Source organism: Delphinapterus leucas, chromosome 13 (assembly GCF_059928025.1).
Source record: "Delphinapterus leucas isolate spDelLeu-1000000601 "Yukka" chromosome 13, BTC_Dleu_Yukka2, whole genome shotgun sequence".
Classification (NCBI taxonomy): Eukaryota; Metazoa; Chordata; class Mammalia; order Artiodactyla; family Monodontidae; genus Delphinapterus; species Delphinapterus leucas.
The window spans coordinates 38,495,537-38,519,174 of record NC_143141.1 but is presented as its reverse complement, the minus strand read 5'-3'; the positions used below and the strand labels follow the sequence as shown (position 1 = coordinate 38,519,174).

General features: G+C 42.6%; 1 protein-coding gene across 9 annotated transcripts in view; it reads left to right on the top strand.

The window, feature by feature from the left end:
* The window catches only part of MEIS1 (Meis homeobox 1), a 138,783-nt gene that overhangs the window by 47,916 nt on the left and 67,229 nt on the right, over nt 1–23,638 (top strand). The window lies entirely within an intron of this gene.

Sequence of the window (23,638 nt, the reverse complement as noted above, 5' to 3'; positions counted from 1 at the left end):
TCACATTAGTCTTTGGCCTTTGATGAAACTATTGGGCAGTATCAGGCCTCTGAATTTCAGGATGCCTTGTTATCAGTAAAGTTTAAGATACAGGAAGATGTCTGTCACACAGAGTGAAGTAAGTCAGAAAGAGAAAAACCTATATCATATGCTAACACATATATATGGAATCTAAAAAAAAAAAATGGTTCTGGAGAACCTAGGGGCAGGACAGGAATAAAGATGCAGACGTAGAGAATGGACTTAAGGATACAGGGAGGGGGAAGGGTAAGCTGGGACGAAGTAAGAGAGCGACACGGACATATATACACTACCAAACATAAAATAGATAGCTAGTGGGAAGCAGCCGCATAGCACAGGGAGATCAGCTCCGTGCTTTGTGACCACCTAGAGGGGTGGGATAGGGAGGGTGGGAGGGAGACGCAAGAGGGAGGAGATACGGGGATACATGTATATGTATAGCTGATTCACTTTGTTATAAAGCAGGACCTAACACACCATTGTAAAGCAATTATACTCCAATAAAGAAGTTAAAAAAATACAGGAAGATAATCCTTCATATTATAGATAAATTTCACCAAATATTATATGGAGCTTGAGAACTAGCTTTATAGCAATTGCAGTTGGTAAAATAAGGTTCCAAGGGCTTCCCTGGTGGCGCAGTGTTTGAGAGTCCGCCTGCCGATGCTGGGGACACGGGTTCGTGCCCCGGTCCGGGAAGATCCCACATGCTGCGGAGCGGCTGGGCCCGTGCGCCATGGCCGCTGAGCCTGTGCGTCCGGAGCCTGTGCTCCGCAACGGGAGAGGCCACAGCAGTGAGAGGCCCGCGTACCGCAAAAAAAAAAAAAGGTTCCAAGCATCTCTTGCCTATTAATAGTGACTAGGAAAGGTTGAGTCTGGGAAGTTATGGGGAGGCAAAACCAGATTTACAGGCAGGTCTTTATTTGTTTATAGCAAATCAGCTTTACTACTTCTTTCACCTATAAGTTACTGGTGGTGCTGACCGCCCACTTTCCCTCTCCCCCACCTCGTGTTTTATGTCTCTTCTTGCTCTTCTTTATATGCACCGTGTTGTAGCCTAGTTCTGATGAGACCATAGAGAGTCTGTTTCCTATTTTGACTATTTTAATTTTTTTCTATCCACTCTCTCATGACACACTAAGGTGCTTGAATATTCTTTTGAATTTTTTTAATTGAAGTGTAGTTGACTTACAATATCGTGTTAGTTTCAGGTGTACCATTCGGATATATTTATATATATATATTTAAGATTCTTTTCCATTATAGGTTATTACAAGATATTGAATATAGTTCCCTGTGCTACACTGTAGGTCTTTTTTGCTTATCTATTTTATGTATAGTAGTTTGTATCTGTTAATCCCATACTCCTGATTTATCCCTCCCTGCGCCTTTCCCCTTTGGTGACCACAAGTTTGTTTTCTATGTCTATGAATCTGTTTCTGTTTTGTATATAGATTCATTTGTATTATTTTTTAAATTCCACCTCTAAGTGATGTCATAATATTTTTCTTTCTCTGTCTGACTTACTGAGTTTTTGATATTAGTTGAAAACCCATCCCTTTTCAAGAGAGTAGAGGTGGTTTCCTAACAACCAACATGATCCTGTTCCTTTTAAAGAGAGGAATTTCTTACATGTGCGGCGCTGACTCTGTTCTGTTGTAGCACAGTGATGGTGTTCAGGGAGCCTCGCTCCAACGACAGGGATGTCACATAGAAAATGGAAAATACAGGGCAAGTCTTGTGGCACATTGCACTGAGATTTTTTTCCCCCACATATTATTTGTTAGCATTTTTTCCAATTTTTTATTAAGAATATTTTCATATGTACGGACAAATAAAATGAATAGTATAGCAAATACCCATAACTCACCATTCCCGTTCAACAGTTGTTAACATTTGGCCATATTTGCTTTGTCTATGTACACGGATACACACACATATGTATATATGTTACTATATATTCCTCTTCAGTACAGAATATTTAAGGAACCATACATTTCTGAGATTTGGATACATCAGTGATACCTACATTCCCCCCATCAAAGCACTGAACTACTTATTTTGGCATCTTGGAAACAAATGATGAAATATCAGGAAAATACGTGACTTTATATGAGGATCAGCTCATGGTGATCAATTGCTATTTTTAATGCTCGTCTATGTGCACTTTACGCTGGGAACTTTTAGGTGTCTTTCTACGAGGATGTAGGACAGACTGGGAAGACCACTGTCCTTGGCGTGCTGGTGGTCAGGTGCCATCCCCACTGAACAGTTTGTGAGCCCTGTCCTCTGGTCTGGATGACTCACACAACCTCACTGGGATGGAATTTCTTCTGTAAATAAATTTAAAAAAGAGCTAGGCTAGATAACTGAAGTGTTTTCCTTCAGTTCTGAAACAGTGAAATTCTAAGAACCAAGTTGAAATTTTGTGTCCAAACCTAGATAGAATGAAGAACTTCAATAAACATTTACATACAGATTGAAATTTATAGAAAGTCAGTAAATTCCATATACTTTCATGGTCATGAGGAGAAATTCTGAATCTAGGACATAGTATTGGTAATAACAATAAAAAAGTACAGATCGCCCCCAATATCTGAGTTTTCAGAGTATCTGGGTACAAGTTAGTGTCATAGATTTGATTCTTGTACAGACAGATGTAGCTGAAAAGGTCCAAATGCATACAGCTTTTTGATTAGATGTGGAATACATAACTGCTTTATTTGACTGTTACTGGAATTTCTAAGTGTTTTATTTAAATGGTTTTTTGATTTATTTAATGTTTTTATTTATTTAAATGTTGGCATTCTGCTCTCCCTCACCCAGTGTACTTTTTCTATGTTGAGGGAGGGACGTGGGTTAGGAATGACTGGGACAAATGGATTAATGTGTTAGGTCAAGTGAAATATTGTTTTAGTTAAATCATGTTTGAGGTTGTCTTACAAGGTTTGGAGAGGATTTTCGCTCTTCTTGTTCCTCTGACAAAATGTATACATCTGAGAATAATATGAATCAGTGAAATATACAATGAGCTATAGGGAAATTATTATTTTTTTCTCCTTTCAAGAAATGATGAAGAATTTTTTTTATCTATTGATACAAATCAGCTGACTGTATCAGCATTTGTTTGTTATCTTGGATTAAATCTGTTGTTAACAAGCTGAATACATCTGCCCCAGCACACAGTGATAGAAACTTCAGTCTGGTAGCGGTTAGTGAAATTTCCAGCAAAATCTTGTTAGTATAACATCTGACCTAATAAACGGCATTAAAGTTGGGGAGGTAGAGGAGATAGAGGTGTTGCTATCCCTAATGTAAATATCTCTTTGCTGCTTACCTGCCAATCTTGGATTTCCTAAAGTTAATTCTTCCTAGAGTTTTTTGTTTTTAACTATTTGATCAGAAGATTACACTCTACAGGCCAGCTAAAAGGGATGTATTTTTTTGAACCTCTTCCATTGTTTTTAAAATCATTGTTTGTGTTGTAATCCTTTCAAAATGCTAGTAGCTGCTTTCCTGTTTAAAGAGTAAGGTCTTTCCACGGGCAGATCACCTTCATTTAATCTTCTGAAAGTGCATACTTAATTCTTAGCAACAGTGCATTTTTGGCATCAAGACCATATTACCAAGAAAAACTGAATCTCGTAAACAAGTAGAAAAATAAACCTTAGTTGTCTAAGAAGGTAATTGCGTCTTGCTTTTGGAGCCTTATATATACATCCCACTTGGTACAATTAGCCTCTGTAAACATTTGAACTTCTTTGTAGTCGAAACATTATATATTTCAGGAAGCAGATGAAGGAAGGGTTTTCAGGTTGATTCCTAATATAGCTGGTTTACTTTTCATCGTTGGTGTTGCTTTGGGGTTTTATTGCATTAAAATGTATCTGTGATTGTTCATATAAACTTTCAACCAATTTGCTTAAATATTGGAAGCCGGCAGGATGTGGAACAAGCATGGCATTGTGGAGAATATCACCCTGGCCCGAGTCAAGGGTAGAATGCTGTGAAAGCATTGTGCTAATTTTAGCTTACAAAGAGGATAAAGATAAACTGCCTACTGCTAGTTTGCCATATGCTATCCTGGTGATAATATTCGAATGCAAAATATTCCATAGAGAGTCTTATTGTTTCAGTATGAGAAGCTTGGATAAGAGTTAAGCAAATTTCTCCTCAGTAAGTTTATAAGAAATAATGAAGTAAAACAATTCTCAAATGCAGGTAGATGAAATCTGCTCAATTTATTTTGGCTTTATTGACTTTCATGGGAGTTGACAGAATTAGTTTTGGTTTATATGTGATCCAATTTTATCTATTTTTCACATGTAAATCTTAAAACTCAATCTGAATAAATATTGATCTCTTTCAGAGAAGCAAAAATATAGTTGGGATTGCATAAAACTGCTTAAGAGACAGCATCCCTTGAAGTTCAATAAAGGAATAAAGGCGACCTGTTCAACTGGTTTTAAAATAACACTTTAAAAAGCCTTTTTAAAAATGAAAAAGTCAAAATCCATTACCTTTCCATATTTGGCAAATTCAGCGCCTACGAGTGTCTGACCTATTTATTTGTCACTGAGACCACTTCACAGTGAAGGGATTGTTAGTCCCTGAAAAACTGAGAAAAATCCAATGTGCATAGCGCATTTGCAGATGGAAACAGACTGTGTAGCCGGATTTGGAGGGTGGGTTGGCTGGAAGCTTTGTGTTAACAACTGGTGAAAAGCCTGACCTTTGTGTGACCTAGGTCAAACAAACCCCTGACTCAAGAGCTCTCCTTTGACATGGATACCTGTTTGGGGAAAGGGGCCAAAAAAGGGGGATGAAGATAAAATTATGTTCTGGACTTAACAAGCTTGTTTTTTGAAATGTCCCAGTTTACTTGCCTATTGGGGGGCATAGTGTCCAGCGTGGGGTGTCACAAAGGACCACAGATCTGTTTGTAAGTGTCAAAGGGAAAAGATGATCAGGAAACAATCTTTTTTTCTTTCTTTCTTTCATACAGGCAACACATAGGGTTTTTTCCCCTCACAATGCAATATGATCTGGGTCGTGATTCAGAGTTGAATGAATGGGCTGAGCTCCACTGATGAAAACATTTGATAATGTGGAAAATAAAAGCCCTGGCAAGGAGGAGATGGCAAGGCTTCCATTGTTTGTCCCCACACTTTGTTTTTATAGGGGTTCTCACAGGAACAAATAAATTGGAGTAAATAAAAGCAAAATAGCACTGTTAGTCCATATCGTGGCCTCACACATGCTCACGAGTCAACTTTGGCAGGAAACTAGCAAGGGTCTGTTCCCGACCATTTGCGTTGCATCTTTATCTCTCCGGTTCATTGTTTGCCACTGACTGCTTAAACCTCAACTTCCCAAGTAAAAGCTTCCTGTTGCTTGCTTTTAAATATAGTTTTGTTACAACAACATCACAAAAATGAAGAAATGTATTAAGGAAGCGAACTGATGACAGGAGGAATAAAGCAGGCCTAGTCCAATGTGATTCTAAAACTCCAGGGCTCACTCAAATCCATGAGGCGGGTTACTCTTGATGCAATCACTAATAGTCCCTTTTGGCTACTCAGCTAGAGGAACCATCCCTCTGCCTTCACAGGAGGTCAAGAGTGAAGGAGGACAACGAAAATGGTCAGTGTTTCTGCCCTTTTGCTGTGTTTGGCTCACTTAGTTTTAACTTTTAAGCATTGTCTGTGGCTGGGATTTTGTGCGCTTTCAGTTGCAGGTTAGAGGAGATCGTCCTTTATTGATTATGCTCCTGCTTTGAGATACTTTAATGTCAGTATATCTGAAAAATTCTATCCACGCCTATGGAAAATATGGTTCTTATTCCACCTTAAGGGATGGGGGTTACTCGGATACTTCCTGCAATTTTGGAGGAACGCACAGCAGTTTTCTCAGGCCTTGGATATAAACAACATTGTTTATGCTGTTTCCACTCTTGTAGTCCTCTGTTTGTGCAGGCTCTAACACAAGTAGGTCTGTTTTGCATTTAAAAAATTAGTGCATGTTTTCAGAATCAATCTATCAAGTTAGGCCAAGAAATGCCATAAGAATGCATGGCTGGGGGTCACCAAATTCTGGCTTTCAAAACTTACTTGACAGCCACTTACAGCTCTGGCTCTACACTCACGTGCGAACCTTGGTACCCTCCTTTAATGCCATGATGGAAGCAACTGATTCCGGTCCCTGTCTCCTACTCGTTGCATAATAGACTGAAAGCTGCACCAGAAAATTATTAACACGTCTCCAGTGACCCTTTTCTAAAATTAAAGTATAGATGATTTACAATGTTGTGTTAGTTTCAGGTGTACAGCAAAGTGATTCCGTTATATATGTGTGTGTGTGTGTGTGTGTGTGTGTATATATATATATACACACACACACGCATATATATAAATCTATTCTTTTTCAGATTCTCTTCCCTTATAGGTTATTACAAGATATTGAGTAGAGTTCCCTGTGCTCTACAGGAGGTCCTTGTTGGTTATCTATTTTATATATAGCAGTGTGTATCTGCTAATCCCAAACTCCTAATTTATCCCTACCCCACCTCTTTTCCCCTTTGGTAACCATAAGTTTGTTTTCTATGTCTGTGAGTCTGTTTCTGTTTTCAAGTGACCCTTTTGACGAGAACACCCACTGTGCCACGATGTGAACAGTATTGTGAAATATATAATATAGTATATTATAGCTATTTAATAATGAATCTGTTATAATCTCTAGTAATACAGTGAATTAAGATCTAAAGGAAAGTAGCTTATTAAGGCACGAAAAGAGTGAGCACTAACTTGTGTGTGTGTGTGTGTGTCTGTGTCTGTGTCTGTGTGTAGTGGAACAAGGCCAAGTGGAGGGCAGCTGCAGGGCGGCCCTGTAGCACAGACAAGCTGGAGAGCCTTCCCCAATACCCTTGCAGTCCTCCCAGAACGGAAGAGGGAGCCAGCTTGCCAGGAAGCCATAAACTTTTCAGTCTGTGAACTGTCACTGCCCTTATAGACACAATACCATGTGTTCTGGAGGAGAAAGTCAGAACATAGAAGATGCCTGCAGGTTTTGGCCCATGGGTGCAGGATGCCAACTTCTTGGACAATTTTCTAGAGTGGGACTCTGGGTGTAGCACTGAGATCTTAATCACCTATCCAGCTCTATTTGCCGCATTCAACGCTGCGCAAACGTGGTCGATAACTCTTTTACTTGGTTGCCTTTGAGAGACTGCCTCCTGGGCACTGAGCTAAGAAAATCGCTGCTCTCCTCTGGCCGGGTCCAGCAGGAGAAGGATGTCAGGAGAATGCAGACGCTTCTTCCTTTCTGCAAGTCTCCAGCCGATTCCGAGCTGAGCATTCCCAGCCCCCATCAGCTTGTTCCTGGAGATCCCTAGAGCAGAGGCCCCCGAGAGAAAGAGCTCCTTGGTTGTTCGTGTAGATCTGGCTGTCCTATCTGATGGTCAGACAGTCTACATCAGAGCTAGTGAAAAGTGGGGTTATGCGGTGACTATTTGTCATTTGGAGTAATCAGTTGGAAAAGTCTTTCTTTTGTCCTATTCAGAAGACTGGAAGTTTGTGTCATTGCTCTAAGGAGAGTTGCATCTTCTTGGTTATGTTGTTGAACACATTTTGGGGGCTGTTACTGTACCCTTACTTTTGGATAAGTTGTCACCCATTCCCATGCAGGCAGGTATACCTCATCTTCATAAAGAGGAATCAGAGGAAGCCATGCTCCACCAAGGTGGGCTTTAAACTTTGGGGGTGGACTTTGGGACCATGTCGCCCAGCAGAGAAGCCCACATAGCACAAGCACGTCAGCATATGACCCATGGTAGTAAAACCCCAAATTCCATAAAACTAGTTTGTCTAAGAGATCGCCTGCTTCCCTCAGCACCCTAAGGCAGCTGGAATTAGCCGACATGGTGGGACTTACTATTCCATAGTCTGATCTTGAAGGCATAAGTTGGAGCTGAATCTGGGGTCCAAGCCTCTCTCCATCTCTCCTGACATTCTCCCAATGGCATGGTTGCTACCATTTGGACAGGAATGTACACTTTTGTCCTGTCTGTTGTAATCCCTCCTCTCCCAGGTTACCGTGGGGCCTTGCTGTCTTCCTAACTGTAATATCTGTACCCTATTTTACAGTTATGTGTTGGACGCTGAGTTGCCTTAAAAGCTGAGGGATTTAAGTCTTATTAAAAGTGTTAGTACTGTAGTATTTATTTCTTTATAAGCGAATTCCCCATTTCAACTGTATCTTTAGAAAATGATCTTGGTTTTCTTCTACCATCATATCAGTAATAATAAAATAAGCCAAGAAGTTATAATTACTCTTCACATAGCCTCTGTGGAGTGGTTACATAGAATACCCACTTGCTATGATGTGAATTTTCATTCACTGCAAACGAGAAGGAACAAAATATTCCTGATGGTTTGATTCCCCGATTGGCCACATGTTATGACTCTCCTAACAGCAAACCACACCGTCCACTGTCAGACACTCTCTAATGCTCTTTCTAATAAAGAGAGCAGCTAAAAATACGGGTGTTCTTCATTAAATGTAAAATGATCATTTTAACTGCTTCTACTCTGAGTGACCCATCCATCACTTAATCAGACCAATTTAAGCAGAGAGAGAGAGAGAGATTGAAAATAAGAGTGGATCATCTGTCTGTATTTCCTTTGGTGGCAACATGAGTAGAATTTAGGCTTCGGATGAGTCTTTAGTCATCTCATTGTTTCCTGTGAAAGTGTTATTCAGCGTATACAGGTGGTGGTGTGATGGGCTGTCTAGAAATACAGCTTTAACTAGACCAACGAAGACCATACTTCGTTAGTTTACTTGTGACAAAAAAAGAGTCGCTTGATGTAAGAACTGTTTCCAGCCTTTCCTGCCCTTCCCATCAGTTGAATCAACCACACAGTCAGTTGTTGCATCTGTAATAGCTCTCCTCGTGTAGAAATGAGGATTTTGCAAACTCCCAGAACATACAACCAAATTCTTTGTTAAATATCTCTGATAGCGAAGGCTGTATTTTCCGTATATATATGAAGAGAGCGGAACTAACTCAGGGCAAGAAGTTGAACTTTTTTCTGTAGAGAAACAAAAACTGTAAAGATAAAAACGTGCTTTTTGACTGCCCCCCTCCCAGCCACACTGCTGCATTAACTCTCAATTAATTTCCGTACGTTTAGGATTTGAGTCTGCCATTCATTCAACAAACACGAGCTGCCTACTAGTGGGCGGCCCTGAGGATACACAGTGGTGAGCAAGCCCACGGACTGTGCTCAACGAACTTCAGATCTAGCGGGAATGGCTGGAGGGTAAATAGACCATGGAAATATGGTGGAACACCAGCTATAATCGTTGGCGCATGGAACATGCATCTGCCTCTCTCTTGGAGGGTCTTAGGAGTTCCCCTCGAGAAAGGGCATTTTTACACTATTTCACATTTTTCCAAGAGTTTTCGCACGTGTAACCCCACTCCTTCCTCACAGCACCCCTTTGAATCAGCCAGTTCTTTATTACCACTGTGGACTGAGGAAGGGGGACTCAGCAAGTGGAGTCACTTGACAAAGACGACACCGATAGGAGAGCCTGGCTTAGAAGGGCGGACCCCGGCTCTGACCTGTGGGTCAGGCATGAGTGCCTGTGTTGGGGAGGGTGGGGGAACCTGGAAAGATGAGAAATAGTGGCCTGATGTTGTGAAATCACTGTGTGACCATCTGGGAATTTGCCCTCAATTCACTGCCAAGTTTAAGGAGACCTGGAACAATCGTTTCACACTCAAATAGCCCAGGCAGAGCTTCAAAACACCCACTTTCCCTTTAAAAAAAATAAGGCAAACAAGCAAGCACAGAAGAGAGACAATGAACATGATCACTCGGAGCAGCTTTCATAGTTTCGGTTTGCATCCTTTCTTTTGTGATAACGTGGCCCCAAATAGTCACATTGCATATGCCTTGGAAGTTTTTAGGCTTCTTGATGGAGATCATCTTCCCATAACTGATTCTTTAAAGTTACGTATTTCTTTAACCTGATCACATGCCTGACTTTGGACTAGTGAGGGGACAGATAATTTAGTTTTGGGCCTGCAGTGACCCACCCTTCAACTTTCCAGCTCAGGCCAGACTGTGCCTCGTGCCAGCTGCTGTCCTTCCTGTGGTTGCCTCTCTTAACATGAGATGGAACTCATTGCTCCAGATATTGCAGAGATGCCTGACTTTGGGGGAGTCCCTTCACTGAGGTTTCTGGAAGGAAGAATTCCTTGGGTATGAATGAGATGCAGAGAGGACGGCTGTGTTTCCCATACCCCATCCGCATTTGAATGGATGCGATTTGGGGCTGTCTCCCCGTTTGGTGTGCCCGATGAGAAGGCAGGACATGCTGGGGCCTAGGACCTGGGCTAGAATCTCAGCAACACAGTGTCCCTGGGCAGCAAGAGGAGGCTGGGGCAGGGCGGAAGCATCCCCATTATTAAGAGGACAAGGGCTTGGAGCATGTAACCTCGGTAGAGAAGCTGGCCCCTCCCTGAGCCAGGCAGCTGGATGGTCCAAGATACAGCATCCAAAGGGTGTAGCAAGTTCAGGCCTGGCATTTCAGGATATCCAGTCTGATAGGTGGGACCAGCAGCAAGGAATTCTAGGCCTTAGGCCAACTCAGAAGTCACGCGGGGCTGGGATTGGCCTTCTGAGGTCTGTTTTCCAGGGCGAGGATCCCTTCCAGCTGGGAGCAGTATTCAGCCCTAGGAAAGAAAGCTGACAGGGGCTGGGGGATGGGAGGGGAATAAAGGTTCCTGCCAGCTTGTGGGTGGGGACAAGACCAGACCCAGAAGAGGGCCAGAAGTAGAGTGGGGAAGCCAGAGACACGCCCGCGCTGGAGGACGTATCTGAATGAGCAGCGGGGGTAGGTCGGGTGACTGAAGGTAAAGGTTGGCGGTTGCTCCTGTGAATCTAGGTCTAGGGCAGTGTCAAGGGATCAGGGCGATTTTGACCTTTCCCGTCTTGTGGGATAAATGTCTCGGAAACCAAGAAGGGGACCTGGGTCCCAGGTAGAGTTTATGTAGATGCAGCTACAGGAGCTCAGGAAGAGGAAAGAACAAGCTGGCGAGGAGAGAGGGTGCAGGGTGCTGTAGCAGCAACCGCCTTTCTGTGGGAGGGAAGGTGTCTGCCTTCAGTGGATGAGAATAATTCATGGATTCTGCTACTTCCTTCTGACCCCAGTAGACTTCAGATTAGCATGTAGGTGACATCATCACTGAAAACCCCACAGGCATGGACCGCTGCTCCCCCTTGGGTCCTCTGCTCCAGGCTGGTGTCCACGAGGCAACCTTGTTTGGATTTCCGTACCCTGCCTACCCCCCACCCACAAGAGGAGAGACTTTCCTTGCTTTGATACATAAATGATGAGAGAAAATCAACTCTCGTGGGAGCTTGTGATCCATCCATCTCCTTCCCACTCCCCTCTGGCTGAGCAGCCTGGCCATGCCTGCCCAGAGTGGACTCCCGGTTTCAGAATGCACGGACGTCTCCAGAAAGGGCACTTGCCTCCCAACTTTCCTACTAACAGAACTGCAGACTTCTGACATGGAGAGACACTTGGAAACCATGGTGTGATTCTAGGAAATGTGCGCTTTGTCATGTTTTATGTCCTAGGCATTGACATTTCTGTCATTTCGTAGGTGACTACTCGGAGGCCCTGGGAGAGGGCAGGGGCCTCTGTGGGGTGATGCTCTAGCTAGCACGGGGCTTCCCCTCTGCATTTGGATTCCTCAGTTTCCACCCCTCTTATGAATATTTTCTGTATGATTTTCTCTTTTAATTTTTGGAGGCCCCTTCACGGGAGTCGCCTCACTGTTCTGCAGTGTGGCTATTTTTGACGCCCTCCCATTCCTGTGTACTTTCTCCAGATCCACAAACACTTGGTATTTGTTTTCTTCCTTGTACACTTCAGAGGTGGCTTTCATACTTAACCCGTTCCCATCCCTTTGACTAAGGAACACCCACTTACGTGGCACTCTGAGATTGCTGCTTCGGTGTCTCTTCCTTCTGAGACTTCAGTATCGAGGAACCATTATGAAGCCCACATTATTGGTCAGGCTTTGTGCTGGCTGTGGACGACACGCAGCCATGAGAAAGGACACTGTTCTGCTCTAGAAGATCTTTCTAGAGGTTAAAGAAATGCACCTAGATTAGATCACCGTTATCTAATAGAGTGGGTTAAATGGAGAGACTAGCTCTAGAGTGGTTAGGGTAAGTTTAGCCTTGAGCCAGATCTGGATTCAGATTCATGAGGAACTCTATTTCCTTATCTGTAGAGCAGTCTGTTTCCTTTTCTGTGCATTAGGGCTATTGCAAGGATGACGTGAGATAATTTAGAAAAGCACCTAGCATGGCATGTGCTCTCTGTGAGCCTATAATCGTTGTTAGTAAATATGAGTTATTTCTATTGGCTACTAAAACAGTCTTTGAAAGATCCATAACACGTAAAGGGTTTTTAAAATATGGAGAAATTGATTTGTTTTTTACCATGATAATTTAACTTTAATGTCTAAGGATTTGGTGAGGTTTAGTTGATTGAAAATAACCGTTTCAAGTATCTAGTAAGTGCTCAATAAATGTTAGTTTTTATCATTACTATTATTCTTACAATCTAGACAAGGGACGGACTACAATTAACAATTAGCCCTGTTATTCTTTAGGGCATCTTGATTTTCCTAGACCGTAAAGATACTTTCTTAAATTATAGCACTTTTTCCCCCCCGTATTTGTAAATCAAGAACAAAAACCTTTGCTAGTGACAACTGCCACAGAAATATTATTTAGAGAGCAGAGGGCATAATCTGTTTTGTGTGGGAAGTGAGAACTTATATTAATAAAAATTGTTTCCAGTGTACCACCATTCAGCCATAGGCTACCAGCTTCATGCGGTAGGACTGTTTAGGCTGCACTGCTCACCTGTTTAACTCTGAAGCCCACTCACAGAGTTCTGTGTCACTGCAGGGTTCTTTGGGGAAACAGAAGAAAAGAAAAAAGGGAAAGGACCTGCCATGCTAGGAGAGTGGGTGTATATGTTTTGGAAAAGTTTGGCTCCTGGGAATGAGAACAGGATGGGGGGAGGAGGAACCATGACAGGAGTGGCAATGATTGTTCGCCTGCTTGGGGTGAGGCGATCAGGATAAATGTCCCCTTGCTCAAAGAATGTCCTCCATAGCAAGTCACCACGGGGACTAGCATTCACTGAGCTGAGCCACCACTGCCAAGTGTGGAGTTAAACACTTAAGGCAACTTACTATTATTATTTTTTAAACATCTTTATTGGAGTATAATTGCTTTACAATGGTGTGTTAGTTTCTGCTGTATAACAAAGTGAATCAGCTATACGTATACATATATCCCCATATCTCCTCCCTCTTGCATCTCCCTCCCACCCTGCCTATCCCACCCCTCTAGGTGGACATAAAGCACCGAGCTGATATCCCTGTGCTATGCGGCTGCTTCCCACTAGCTATCTATTTTACATATGGTAGTGTATATACGTCCATGCCACTCTCTCACTTTGTCCCAGCTTACCCTTCCCCCTCCCCTTGTCCTCAAGTCCATTCTCTACGTCTGCGTCTTTATTCCTGTCCTGCCCCTAGGTTCTTCAGAACCATTTTTTGTCTTTTTTTTTAGATTCCATATATATGTGTTAGCACACAGTATTTGTTTTTCTGTTTCTGACTTACTTCACTCTGTATGACAGTCTCTAGGTCCATCCACCTCACTACAAATAATTCAATTCCGTTTCTTTTTATGGCTGAGTAATACTCCGTTGTATATATGAAGGCAGCTTATTTTACTTCACCTGCCAATACCTCTAAGGTATAAGTACTATTACTATGCTCATTTTTTCTACAGGGGTGAAACTCAGGCTTGGAGAGGTTAAATGACTTGCCCAGGGTCACACAACTATTAATGGGGAAGATGAGACTCTTATGAACCTAGGCAATCCAACTCCAGAGGCTAAACTATTCTCTTAGAACACCTCCAATGTAGGAGACAAGAAGTGAGGTATAGTACATGCTGAGGAGATGAGAAGGAGAAGGGCGGTAGCACTCAGAGAAACGAGTCGCCAGTGGGAGACATCCTGGCTTGTTTCCACACTCCAGTCAGTGGGTTGCCTGCTCAAATGAGGACCTGAACAGCCTTGCCCACAGCCTTGTCCAGCAGGTGCAGGTACATTTCATTGTGTGGAGGGACAGGAGGCTGTCCCCATCTTGCACTATAGCTAGGCATCCGCATGCACCCAGCAGACTTGCTGGCTCTAGGTGCCCATGGGGGAAGGATGCTCCAGAGCCTTGCTGGGATGAAGCTTGTAGTCTTTGGACCAGCAGCACAGCATCCGCAGCTCCTAGGAGCTTGTTAGAAATGCAGAATCTCAGGCTTCTTCCCTACGAAATCCAAAACTACATTTTAACAAGATCCCTGGTGTTTTATGTAATACACATGGAAGTTGGGGTGGCACTGCTCTAAAAAGTTTTATCTTTACTATGCCCACCAAAGTCAAGTCGCCACTTTTCAGAGTGTGCTGATTTTGAACGGCAGGCGCCTGTCCCTAATTAACTGAGTGATTGGCGTGTGTGGCACCAAAAACCTACAAAAAACCGGAGCCTTGGATAATCAGAGGAGAGAAAATTAGGTGTCGTCACAGACACAGGCCAGCAATTCTCAAACCTTTTCTTTCAGGAACTGTTGGATTTTTAGATGGCTTAAAATAAGAGAATAACTTGCATTGTTTTTCGAACTCCCAACTTCTTTCTTGCCCATTTTCCTGCTCACTATACTTAATAATCTCTTCATTCTCCCCAAAGACTTGCTAATCTACATTTCACAACCTCATTCCATTTGACTTTGCATGCAAAGAAATCTGTGCAGAATATCATCTCTTTTTTCCTCCTTGACCCGTGGCATTTCCTCTTGCTCCAACTTCTGCCCCAGGAGGTGAGTCCCACTCTCTCATCCACGGTGATCCACCTTCAGCTGCCCTGGTGCCCTTCCTGCATACACCATGACCTTACCTCATAACTCCTTATAAACTGAGAGCAGAATAAAAGGGCATCAGTAGGGGATGAGGAGGGAAGTGCCCATGAGTGTCTGGAGGGAAGATCCCCAGGAAGCCAGGGCAGGGTGGACTGGTGCCCCGCGTTTAACCATGTCACAGTGCTCATTGCAAAGGCTCTGCTCATCCAGCCACACAGACCAGTGAAGACAGGGCAAACACGGGGGTAGAGTTCCTACAGAATGGAGACACCTTATCCTGGTTTATCTGGAGTCATTCAAGAGTGATGTGGTCCAGATGAACAGAATCCTACTTTTTTAAATATTAAAAAATTTGGGGACATTTTTAATGAAAGTGTTTCCAGACTATACATATGCCCTATCATATCTAATTATAATCAACTTAAAGAAAATTGAAAGTCAGAAGGTCCATGAGTTATGACCCTGCACCATATCTTTTCCTGTTTATACAGCCTGTTTGGCATTCATCGGGCTGCTTTCCCCAATGCTAAAGGGCCCGGCTGTGCTACACTTCTTAGGTGCTTATTTTTTGCCTCTTCATAATCCTATATTTTTACAAAGCTTTCAGCCTACAAACTATAAGGCAGGAAACCAGATAAGTAAACTTTTTAAAACTGTATCTAAAATAAATATAACAATTCTCTGATTAAGGGGCTTTTGGTCATTTATCTGTGAAAAGTCTATGAGCTTTACCACATTTAATCTGTGATCCTAATCCAGTACATTTTAATCATCTTGGAGCTTTAAAACTCACTAATGCCGGACTCTCACCCTCCAAAATACTAGTTTAATTGTTCTCCGGTATAGCATAAGGCATCAGCATTTGTAAAGCTACCACGTGATTCCTCGTGTAGCCAAAATTGAGAACCACTGCTTCTAATCTTTTTTTTTAACATTAAAAAAAAAAAAGTATTTATTTATTTATTTTTGGCTGCGTTGGGTCTTAGTTGTGGCACATGGGATCTTTCCTTGCGGCCTGCAGGCTCAGTAGTTGCGGTGCACGATCTCCAGAGCATGCAGGCTCAGTAGTTGCGGTGCACGGGCTCTGTAGTTGCGGCATGCGGGCTTAGTTGCCCCGTGGCATGTGGGATCTTAGTTCCCCGACCAGGGCTCGAACCCACGTCCCCTGCATTGGAAGGCGGATTCTTAACCACTGGACCATGAGGGAAGTCACCCACTGCTTCTCATCTTTATGCTAGAAATATTTTTAAAATCCTACTTTTAACTGTATCCTATATAATTGTTGAAGTGAGCTCTTTGATAAATGTTATCCTGTCTGTGTAAAAGTGTGTGTGTATACACACATATATATATATACATAATATACATATACACATGCAGAGCATATAGAAGTTTAAAAATAAATTATCTGGCAAGCTTTTGAAGATATCACAAAAATAAATGGTGTGTGTGTGTGTGTGTGTGTGTGTGTGTCTATGTCTGTCTGTCTGCCTGTCTATATGATCCCATGTGTGGGTGGCATTTGTGTTTTTTGGTGTTTTTGTTTTTTGTTTTTTTTACTGACAAAACATTTATTTTCACGGTTAGATAGAACTTTGTGACCATTCATTAGTATATATTTAATATTTTGGGGGCAGAATATTTCAAGCAATGAACTTGTCATACATTACTGTAATATTAAAAAAATAGGCAAAATACTGGGTCCTAAAATGCTTTCTAAGATGTTGATTCAGAACAAAAGTTTATGGTTTTATACTGTTTTACCTTTGCAGTTGAAGTGTATTCTGTTTGTTTCTTAGAAAAAGGTCAGGGATTTCCATTTTGTTTTATTGTTAGTATAAATACTTAGATTTCAGTAATATTTTGCAGTGCATGCACATCCTGAAGTTTCTAAGACTTCATTAAGAAGTTATGCTGTTTTTGCAGGGATTTTCCATGGTGTTTAGTTGTAAAAAAAAAAATGCTGAATGGATGAAAAATGAGTAAACTATGTGTTTTTTTCTTCTTTCTTATTCATCATTGCTATTTGTCCTCTGTGTGAAGGCAACTAATTTGCTGTTGTTCCCCTGAGGGGAATTCAAATCAAAAAGTCATATTGAATTACTAGAAAAAGATATTCCTATCTCAAAAGAACAAAGTGCAATGATTTAAGAAAAAAAAGGTGGAAAATTTATCTGATTTTTGGTGTATGTTTTATCTGTCCACGGTACTCTACTTGTACGAACACTTTGATAAACTAAATCTGAAGTAAACTATAAATATGATTATTGATTGACTCCAACTGACAGTCTTACTTTCCATGAATTTAGAAAGCCCAGTTTCTTCCTTTAATCACATCAACTGCACATTAAAATTTTAACGAAAAAATTCTTTTGTATTCTGTAAAAATCCAGCAGATACTTTCATTTTGGGTCTCGGTTATTTAATATATTTCTTTCCATAGTTTTCACACAGTTACATGCATGATTTGAGCTGACAATGAAGATAGAAGCTTCACAGAATGCATGATTTATGGGAAAGTTATTCCCAATGTATTTCAACAGGCTGGCAATCCTCCCCGAGTTACAAACACCCAAATTATGAACGACCTACACACACAGACACACACACACGTCCAACTTGGATTTCTTAACTCCTGTCCTCCATGCTTTACATCTACAGGACGCATTTACTGTCATCACAGTTTCTGTGAGAAACCGTGGGGTGCTCAGAAGCATGTGACTTCCCAAATAGAAGCAGGGGATTGGGGTGGGGAGAGATAGCAGGATGTATCCATCAGTTAGGAAAGTGACACTGGGCTTTTTTGAAAGATTGGCATCCATTGATCAAAAATACACAAGCTACGTATTTTTAGACACTTTATTTCTCTTCCTGAAATTCTGCCATTAAAGATTCATTTACATGAACAAATCTTTTAAAAATGCCAGTACTTCTGGGAAGGTGAGGGAGGCATCAGTTATTAATTTCCTGGTCCGAACTAATTCTTTCAGGTTGCTTGCTACCTAAACTCTGGCTCAGGTCAAGTAGACTTAAAGGCTGGTTATTGTGATTGGCGGGAGATGAAGAGTGTTAATTCATAGCAGGAATAGAATCGGTCCAGGTGATGTGACCATAATTGGGTGGCCAAGTGCCTCTACAAGGCATTGGGATACTTGGAAACTCCAGGAAAGGAAAGCTACATAGCAGAGGAGAGATACAGAAAAAGAGGTACTAAAGGCAATCATATATATTTTAATATTTTCCTAGGCCGGCTCTATGCACAGAAATATGAGAAGGAACTCATCTTCCTCCTTATTTTTGCACTTTCTGACTTCCTGAATCCAGGGCTCACATGTCAGTTAGAACTTCATTCACTTAATGAATTACTTTGGCTTTTGATAAACAAGAATTGGAAACTATCACCATTCATAACAGACTTCTATGTGAAAATTTGTTCTAATGTCCAAGAGACCTGCTTACAAATTAAATTCAGAATATAATTGGTGCCTAAATTGGGATCTACCTGAATAGACTCATTGCTCGTCCGTTGTCCATCATTCTCCCATCTTGGTTTGGAAAGTAGGGATTTGCTAGGTGGAACTAAAAGAGACACTGGAGGATGAGGCTTTATGTGGTAAAATTTATATAATATCAGGGCATGCAGTGGAAAGGACACTGGTGACCCCACGGAAATACACTTAGAGGTCACAACTCTTAGAAACCTAGGGATGAGCACCCAAATCCTGACTATGGCCCCCAAGGCCCTGTGTGGTCTTGCTTCTCTTACCTCTCCAGTTTCCTCTTGTCCCTGCTTTCCCAGGTCCCAATACTGTGGTTGTCTCATGCTTCCCCCAGACAGGCAGGGCCTTTGTACATGTGATTCCAATGGCCTGCAATACTTTTCCTGCCCTCTGCCCTTTTAGACTGTCCACTATACCTAATTGCCTTTTCTCTACCCTTCAGACTTCTGCTCCAGATCACTCCCGCCTCAGTCGATGTCCTTTGTTCCACACACTCAAAGATCTATGTTTCTTTCTGATGGAGTACAGTTGCACAATTATTGCTGTGACTATTTTGTTTAACGTCTATGCCCTCTAACTGGAAAGCACATAGAAAGAGGGACTCTTTCTGGTTTGGTTCACCATTTGTGTCTCTAGGGGGTCGGCATTCGTGTTTGGGACATAGTAAGAATTAAGTACATTTTTGTTAAATGAATGAATGAATGAATGATAGGAGTGACAGGTTGTACAAAAGGTGGTTACATATACAGAGCTCACTTTTATTTTTATTTTAGAATTACTGTTTTTTTGGGGGGGTTATTTATTAATTAATTTATTTTTGGCTGCATTAGGTTTTCATTGCTGCATGCGGGCTTTCTTTAGTTGCGTCGAGCGGGGGCTACTCTTTGTTGCAGTGTGCGGGTTCTCATTGCGGTGGCTTCTCATTGCGGTGGCTTCTCTTGTTGCGGGGCACGGGCTCTAGACACGTGGGTTTCAGTAGTTGTGGCACGTGGGCTCAGTAGTTGTGGCACGCAGGCTGTAGAGCGCAGGCTCAGTAGTTGTGGTGCACGGGCTTAGTTGCTCCGCAGCATGTGGGATCTTCCCGTACCAGGGCTCGAACCTGTGTCCCCTGCATTGGCAGGTGGATTCTTAACCACTGCGCCACCAGGGAAGCCCCAGAGCTCACTTTTAAGTGCTATATTTACTCTTTAGAAATGGGGGCAGTAGGCTCATAGAGAGAGCTCCTGCCTGCAGGCTCTGATTCTCCATCTCTTCCCTGGGGTTTCTGTGATGTCAGGAGTCCACTAAAGGGCAGAGTGAGGCTGTGAGCTCATTCCACAGTGGTTAGCTATTGACAAATATCTGTCACTGTTTAACAAGCCTAAATTCAACTAGAAAGGAAAAGCCTCATAGCGAATCTCTGTGAAGCCAACCTTTGGAAGCGTAGCTAGACATTTCTTTTATAAGTGCCAAGAATATGTTTATTTAAAGTTTGCTCTTCTTAATCTTCTCCCCTGCTCACCTTAGCTCCATCTTTTCGATCCGTTCCATTGGTATATCTGTCCCATTGGTTATTTGTGAAGCCCCTTCTAGGACTTAGCACTGCCAGGGCAGGTACCAGCAACACCTCATCTTGGTTTCCAAAGGAACTACCTCAAAATTTTCAGGAAGGCCATGGTGGTAAAATAAAATATATGAGAGTGTGCTTACCTTTGATCAACTGAAAATCCTTTTGAACTAAAAACAAGGAAACCTTCAACACCTCAGGATGAGAAGAGATACAAAACGGAGGCTGAGCTAACAGAACCCTAATTAAAGTTAAATGTAGAAGTTAACCATTGGATTTAGACTATTACATATGTCTGTTGGCCTCAGATTTGAAGATATAGAAAGTTTACTCTGTTTATTTTGAAAATGTTTAATAAGACTTATGAGGTTGTATTATATTTTCATTTATCTTGCAAAAACCTTTCTAATGTTTCCTAGGTTTCTGTGACATGTCAATCTGTAACAGTATCAGATATTAATGTCCTCAGATAACCTGTTGCTGAAGAATTGCTGAGACAGGTGTGGAGGAATGCTGTGGGAGAGACTGACACAATGACTTGGCAAAACCAAGGCAAAACCACAGTTCTAGAGTTTTGTGTTTGTACCATATCTATAAAGTGTGAGTCTGGAGTCTGAGCTCAGGGTCAAATTGTCTGCTTAGAGACAGTTGAGATTCTTTACTAGGGTAAAACTGAGAGGTGTGTCAAGGGTGCGGGGAGTGGTATAATTAATTCATTGAGGGGAAAATGCAGAAGGAGACAAATAACTTTTGCTTTATTTTTTAAAAGGTGAACTCAGGAAAAATGGAGAAACAGCAAGAAATTTTAGTTAGGTAAATAGTTTTAAGTTGTAATTGCAGGGAGTAGGGGTGTATTTCTAAAGGGTTATGGTAAACATTATAAAGAAGTCTGATACTTTAACTCTTCGTCCATCTCTTGTCCAAGATGAGCTTAAAAATTCTAAGGAAACTTCCCAGCTTTGGAGAATGCTTTTTTTTTTTTTTTTTTTCGGTACGCGGGCCTCTCACTGCTGTGGCCTCTCCCGTTGCGGAGCACAGGCTCCGGACGTGCAGGCTCAGCGGCCATGGCTCACGGGCCCAGCCGCTCCGCGGCATGTGGGATCTTCCCGGACCGGGGCACGAACCCGTGTCCCCTGCATCGGCAGGTGGACTCTCAACCACTGCGCCACCAGGGAAGCCCGAGAATGCATTTTAAAAAATGTTTTCTTACGTTTCATTGAATTTCATTGGTCAATATTTTTCAAGAGTTTCATTTAGGCGTGTATCAAAAAGAATTGCAACAGCGGGAAATTGAAACTACGGTTTTCTCCATACAGTGAAAAAAAGATGCATTCACACATTCACTGAATAAGCAATTGACAAGTCTGTACCCTGTACACAGGGGTAACCCTGGGGTTAGAGAATCTTAGTGAGGAGTATGACCAGGTCCCTGTTTTCACAATATTCTATAATCAAGTTGAGGGGACATACACGGAAATGAACAGTGCTAGTAGAGTATGAAGTGTGTTTGGGTGGAGGAATGTCAGGAGAAGAAAAATCACTCCGGACTGGGGAGCATTACTAAAAAGAGTTAGAGTCCAGCAAAAACTCCTAATAGGATGGGCTTCCCTGGTGGCGCAGTGGTTGAGAGTCCTCCTGCCCATGCAGGGGACACGGGTTCGTGCCCCGGTCCGGGAAGATCCCACATGCCGTGGAGCGGCTGGGCCCGTGAGCCATGGCCGCTAGGCCTGCGCGTCCGGAGCCTGTGCTCCGCAACGGGAGAGGCCACAACAGTGAGAAGCCCGTGTACCACAAAAAAAAAACACAAAACTCCTTATAGGAGATGGCAGTTGAACCGAACCTAAAAGGTCACAGAGGAGTTTGCCAGGGAAACGGACTAGCTCAGGGGAACACAAAGAGGTGTGAGAGATCCGTGTGTGCAGTGAGATCCCGAGAACGTTAGGTGGGCTCAGGACTGGGGTGGGGGGCAGGGCGTCGAGTGCGGCGCCCCCGGGGACCGGCAGAAGACGGGCTGCAAACAAACACACCCCGGAGAGAGATCACAAAAGGCCTTCTCCGCCAGGCTAAAAAGTGTGACCTTTATCCTGAAGGCAAAGGGCAGCTGCAGAAGGATTTTAAGTGCCAGGGTTATACGATCAGATGTGCGTTTTAGAAAAATCATTCTGGCAGCTATTACACACTCTAAATGAAGACAAAACACCTCCTTAAAGCCTCTGAAGTATTCTAGCCGGTTCCTGAGAAAGGCTTGTTATAATTCTCACCATTTATCCTCTTAACATAACACAGAAACATTATCCCCTCTGACTTCTGGCTAAGTAGACACAGCCAGGATCTGGAGAAGTGGGTTTGGGGTAGTTTTTACATTTTTCCTAGCAACCTGGCACACCCAGATAGCTCGACTACAAAGGAAACCCGACCTCCCCATACCGAGGGGATGTTTGCACCAGGGGCCCCTAGAAAGGCGGGAATGTTCTACACACCATTTAAGGGACGAAAGGCCATATTCTCTCACGGAGAAGTGCTATGTGAGAAAACAGACAAGAGAAAAACAGAAACCCTTAATATTGGATGAAAATGTAGCCGCCTCATAACATAAGCTGTACAGTCCTCGGAGGGCTGTGCACTGACCATTGAAACGGCTTTCAAGGCACAACAGAATTGACTCAGTATCGAAAGATACGGTTATAACTGGCCTTGATTTTTGAGTCTAGGTACATTTTTGGGACAAAGACTCTATTTCTAAATGCTCGAAGAGGAGAAAAGTAAAGGTTAAGGAGAGAACCTGGCCCGAAACCGTGGAGTCTCGCTACCAAATTGTCAATGAAATGATCTTGAAGCGGGGTGTTTTCCAGCTTGGTTTCTAGCAAAACAGGAGGGTCCACAACCTTACATGTTCTTTTGCCCTGGCATTTGAAAGTTCATCTCCCTAATTAGGAGTTTTGCCTCTGTGGCATAAAGAACCCTCTGATGGACAACCCATTTTATTTCTACCTGCTGGCCCACTGCCACCGGAAGTGCCCAGCCCTTGTGATGTAAATGTCAGGTGCTTTTGGGGGTTTTGTTTTTGCCTCCCTCAGAATAGGTTTTTGGGACCGGTGGTCCTGAAGGGAGAGAGGGAGTTAGGAGGGAGAGAAAAATGGGAGTCAGACGTTGACCTGCCGGGAAGGAGCCCCCGCTGACACGGTCAGTCTGACCCATTGAATGGACTGAATACGATAAATGCCGCTTTATCCTGCCTTGAAAGGCACGAGATAGCGCAGTCTAAATGCCTGGGCATGCTTAAATAGGCGACCAGGGATGTTTGAGTTGAGCATGTTTGAAATCTGAGCTCTCTGACAGCCTGGGAGCTGTCACAGGTCACCTGCCTTGCTCCGCTGGGACGGGCCCAGGTCTCACAAGAAATTGTCCATAGACGAATTGTAGTACAAATTCCTTTCTTTGTTGGTTGGCCTCTTTCACTAGACCATGGCCTATAAAATTTTGTAAAAACAATTCTTAAATATTATTTGAAAGGGCAAATGGCCCACGCTGAAAGGTTTGACAGTTTGACATAT